This window comes from Cucumis melo, chromosome 7 (assembly GCF_025177605.1).
Source record: "Cucumis melo cultivar AY chromosome 7, USDA_Cmelo_AY_1.0, whole genome shotgun sequence".
NCBI classification, from domain to species: Eukaryota; Viridiplantae; Streptophyta; class Magnoliopsida; order Cucurbitales; family Cucurbitaceae; genus Cucumis; species Cucumis melo.
The window spans coordinates 11,504,048-11,509,052 of NC_066863.1; the positions used below are offsets into that span (position 1 = coordinate 11,504,048).

General features: G+C 31.1%; 1 long non-coding RNA gene across 5 annotated transcripts; it reads left to right on the plus strand.

Moving 5' to 3' along the window:
- The first annotated feature begins 428 nt into the window (after window positions 1–428).
- LOC103502429 (uncharacterized) lies at window positions 429–4,015 on the plus strand. 5 transcript variants are annotated; one of them, XR_007822406.1, is made up of 5 exons: window positions 429–801; window positions 1,207–1,371; window positions 1,482–1,605; window positions 2,203–3,252; window positions 3,765–4,015. It is a non-coding gene; the product is annotated as an uncharacterized LOC103502429 (long non-coding RNA). The 5 variants fall into 5 exon arrangements; XR_540544.3 differs by lacking the exon at window positions 1,207–1,371 and having other exon boundaries at window positions 436–801; window positions 2,203–2,299; window positions 2,956–3,252; XR_001764497.2 differs by lacking the exon at window positions 1,207–1,371 and having other exon boundaries at window positions 436–801; window positions 2,203–2,272; window positions 2,956–3,252.
- Window positions 4,016–5,005: the final 990 nt, after the last annotated feature.

A 5,005-nucleotide genomic window follows, 5' to 3' on the forward strand; every position in this document is an offset into this window, starting at 1 on the left:
ATTTTTCTTTCTTTTATATTTTTTTGAAATCATGATATTTGCTTTCAATCAATTATAAATCTTGATTTTTTTAAAGTGTTATTTGGTTCAAGATCGTGTACCAAATATAAATTAGTACACGATCTGAACAAAAATCGTTAGATATTGGTTTAGATTTAGTGTATCAAATCTAACGAATATAAAAGATTTTGAAAAAAAATCGTTGGATATTTGTACAGATTTGGGTAGCCAAATTTAAACGATTCACTAAATAAAAAAAGTGAAAAAAAATTAAATTTTTTATTTTTTATTTTTAAATACTTGACAGATTAAAAACGTCAAGATTAAGTTTAATTACTTGACATTTTTTAAATGTCAAATAATATATATTTTCTCCATATTCTTAAAAATAAAAACTTTTCCCTCTTTTTTTCTCCAAAGTTCCCTTTTGTTCCCTAATTTCTAATAAGAACTTTCCCTCTTTTTTTCCTCAAATTTTCTTTTCTTCCCAGTTTCTAAAAGGAAAACCCTATCTTTTCTCCCCCAAACCTTTCCTCTTCCCCCATTTTCTCCGATTCGCACGCTCCCCTTCTCGGCCATGACTGCGCGAACAATCCCTCTGGACGGCCGGTCACCGAACGATCTCACACCACGGACGTTCCACCATGCACTTTACAAAATTTCCTTCTCTATTACTCCTCAAATGGCTTCTCGAATCTCCTTTTTCCCTTGAATACTGGAGCTAACATCCCTTCTCTCGGACTTGGAACTTGGCAGGCAACTGACGATCTTCTGACTAACGCCATTGTTGTCGCCGTCAAGGTTCTTTCCTATATGTTCTTCAACTTCTTTTTCTTTCCTTCTTACTTTTAATCATCAGTGATGGCGATTTCTGCATTTGTTTTACTACTACTAGGATTCTTGATTCTTAATTGCAACCTAAATCATACTTCGAGAAGGTCGTCTTCGTTAAAGTTGATGTAATGAGATTAATTAAAGTAGAAGTACATTTACAAGTCATGACAAAACGAACTCGATACTTTGTTTCCTCTATTTAAAAACTTCTGTAATATATGTAACACTTTGAACCATGAGCGGGATGAAATGTTGACCCCAGGATGTTATATATGGTTGCACATAACAATATGGTCTATCATTTCTTTACTAACAATAAAAAAAGCACAGGAGTTAAATATTTTTTATATGATTTCTTTACTAAATGCACAGGAGGAGTTCCACCCTTCGTATTCAAGTTGTTTGTACATAACTTGAATTTTCTATGCGTTGGACCCATTTTATAAGCGTGTGGCAGATTCAAGGCTTTCTCAAGATCTTGAATTTATTCTTGATTCCTTATATGGGTCTCTAGACATTAGCTTTCCTGTTCATGTGGTTTTTATACATATATTGTTTTTTAATTTGGAGCCATTTCAGGTGATATATGGAACTCTGTATTAGCCCATCTCATTTACTCGTTTAGAACTTTGTTGTTTATTGAACAGCTAGCTAAAGAAGATTACTTGGAGTTGAAACAAGAAGCAAGTGAACTACAAGAATATTCGAATGCAAAACTAGATAGAGGTACTCGGTATCTCAGTGTTCTTGCAGAGAAGACACATAAGCTAGGTAAGACAATGAGCACTGTAGCTTACATATTTTTCGTGTTAAGTTCCTTGTTTGTAGATTTTAAATCATGTAAGTAACTCGATGTTACGAGATTGACAGATTATTGCAGTTTGGTAGTCTTCCAAATTTGAGATGATATTCATTAGAACCACACAAATCTATTTGATTTTCATTTTGATTTTCCTTGTTCAAATGCTATATATCTGTATCAATTTCTGTTTAAGTACAATTATTGGTAAGTTTTAAAGTGTTACACTTTAAAAACTAATGTATTTATTATATATGATTATGTTCGTTAGTAATACAATTTTGATTATCGGTAGCTTTTAAACTTATTGTCTTTGATCAGTTTACTATTTCATCCTATTGTTATTTTCTCATTTGCCCCCAAATTATCTAGTCAATGTGGGTTCTTGAACTTCTTCTTTCGTGCTCACCCCTACTTGAAATTTCCATTTCCTAGGGTTTTCTTTCTCCCCTTTGTTTTTTAATTAGTTTTTGCTTGTAAATCCAAGATGTTTTGTCATTACTTCTAAAATTGTGCATTCAACTATTTTGAGAAAATATCGCAGAATTATATCATTTTTATTCATACAGGGTTATCGGGTGATTTCTGTTGACATCCCACGTGTATGGAATCATCAAGAGTGGATTCAAACATTTGAAAGTACTTGATGCCATAGATGTTTATCGTGTACATATTTTGTTTATGTCAATCTCATAATGTTATTCTATTTTCTTTGTCTTTCTTGTGTTTAGTACATCTTTTTCTCTTTTCTCTTAGTGCATGCATATTTTATTTTGCATGAGGGTCAATTTCTTAGCTGATATGTATCAATAAATGATATAATGAGGGTCACTTTCATAGTTGATATGTATTAATAAATGATATAATGATATATGTATAAAAACATAAATGATGTAAATAAATGATATGTGTGAGTGCTAAAAGGAAAAGTAGAAACATAGGGTTTGTTGATCTTGTTTGGGGCTGAAATTTTATTATTTTCAAATGTGCAAGAGATTTGATTGAAATATATTTTGTACTTAATGATCTTTAGTAAAAATTTAAAATATTCCTCTACATATTACCATATTAAATAATCTCTATCGTTACCTAATGTTTGGTATTGCATTGGTTTTAGATCCTGAAGCGAGGCTTTTGCATTTTCTTGGTCATGCACTTTATATTATCAAGATATAATGTTTGCACTGATAGATTTGTTGATGGAGTTTTTGTTGGATTAGTAAAAAACTGGATTACTTGTTATATAATATCCTTTTCTGCCTCACTTTTCAATGTTTTGTATATTTTTTATTCTTAATGTCATTTTCTATGTTGTAATGTAGTCCATATTCCTAGGGTGTGCTTCCATTTCAGCTTCAATTCGACAAGCGTATTGCCTCTCAGGTTTTAATTTTCACTCTTCACCATTGGCCTCCTACTTAGAGTTGCACATACATTAGTATATTATTGTGTGTGATGGGTTTTTTTTTCCTTCTGCTCTGAATGTTTGATGATTTGCTAATGCAAGGTTAAAATTGTCAAGTGGAACCCTGAAAATGATTTGCTAGCCATGGTCATTGAAAACTCAAAAATTTTGTTCCACCGTTTCAACTGGCGGAGGTTGTGGACTATATCGCTTGGTGAGTTCCATGTTTCCTTTGTTTATGTAGCTTATTTTTTACATTTCCTTATTTCATAAAAAGAAAATTCAATAGGTGTGTTCTAGTTTTCGTTTTGACACTGCTTTATTGTCTTTGTTTGATCTAAGGAAGTGCTTCTAATATATGTTGAAGTCTGATTTTTTTTTGTTAGACTGTAATGCATAGGTCAATTAAATTGATATTAAACTTTTGACACCAAATCATGACAAAGGGCCATATTTCATTTGCCAAAAAGACTATCTTTATGTTATTTAATGACAACTTAGTGATTCAACTTTTGGTGCTACACTAAAGTTTAAAATTCTTGCTTTGGGCAACTTTAGTTCAACAAAACTTAATACATCAACATCACAACCATATTGTCATTTCCTTTTTAGACCTCCATGTTCTTCACTTTGTTATTGGGTAATTTTCTTACGTATTATGTTGTTCAATGACACCCTTAGCTAGGAATGATTGTATTAACTTCAATATTTTGGGTTTCATATTAGATTGATACAAGGATCTTATACAGTCAACTCGAGTTGGATGAAGTGCGAATGGAGCTTGCTGATTTTTTGGGTGGCCACATGTGATTATGGTGATAACTAAGTTCTTTTGGGTTAGATAGATAAGCTTTGTTGATATTGGATATAGGTGAGCTAGTTTTGTTGATACTGGATATAGGTGAAAGACAATTTATATATGTATGGTTCATTGATATATATATATGCAATTTCTTTGATGGTAAGTTTGAGTTGATTTCAATTGTTCAATTAATGTGTATTTTATTGTTGTTGGACTTCAAAACAGATGTAGGATAAATTATATGGATATTTTAAAATATATAATTTTCATTTGAAAATATAAAAAAACTTGACATGCAAAGCATGTCAAGAAAACAAAATACTTACATGTAAAAACTGTAACAAACAAAACTCTCTTTATTCTTGACATTGGATTACTTGATGCATACAAACTATCAAGAAATCTCATATACTTGACGTTTTTTACCTGTCAAGTATAATTATACTTGACGCTTAAAAACTGTCAAGTAAACCTGCCTTATTCTTGACACTGGATTACTTGACACATTGGTTTGCTTTCTGTATTAATCAAATTAAACTAAAATTGATGCAAAACTAGATAAGGTTGAAATGAGTGAATTAAAAGGCTAACACATTATCTGAAATGGTAAACCCAAAACAAGAGTATTAAACAAATATAACACAAAAAATTAGATCTAAAGTATTACATCAACATCCATTTGATTCTTAGTTTTATAGTCACATCATAGCCTTTCACCAACAACCATTTGATTCATAACATCCTTGGAACCAAGTCATCATGATTTTGTTTTCAAGTACAATAAAAAAGGGTTTGAGCTACAAACATCTCAAATCGTTGTCACATTTGTATAGATTAATTGTGGAGACATAAATAATATATATATATAGTGCGATGGTACTGCTAATTAGAAAATTGGTACAAAAAATATAGCCAAATGTTTAAAAGAAAAGAGCATATGTTAACAGAATGATCCCACATGTGTATTTGTGCATATTATTCAATAAAGTAGTTAAGATATTGGTTAAGATTCTTTCCTTAACAAATGGCTTCAGTTGCTTAGGATCTTTTCCTATTTTATCTCCTAAGGAATTTGATTGGGAACCACTGAAAAAATATCAAGGATAAATACCCTAGCACAGGAAGTTCCTTATGACGATCTGTTGCATGTGACCAAAAGAAAGGA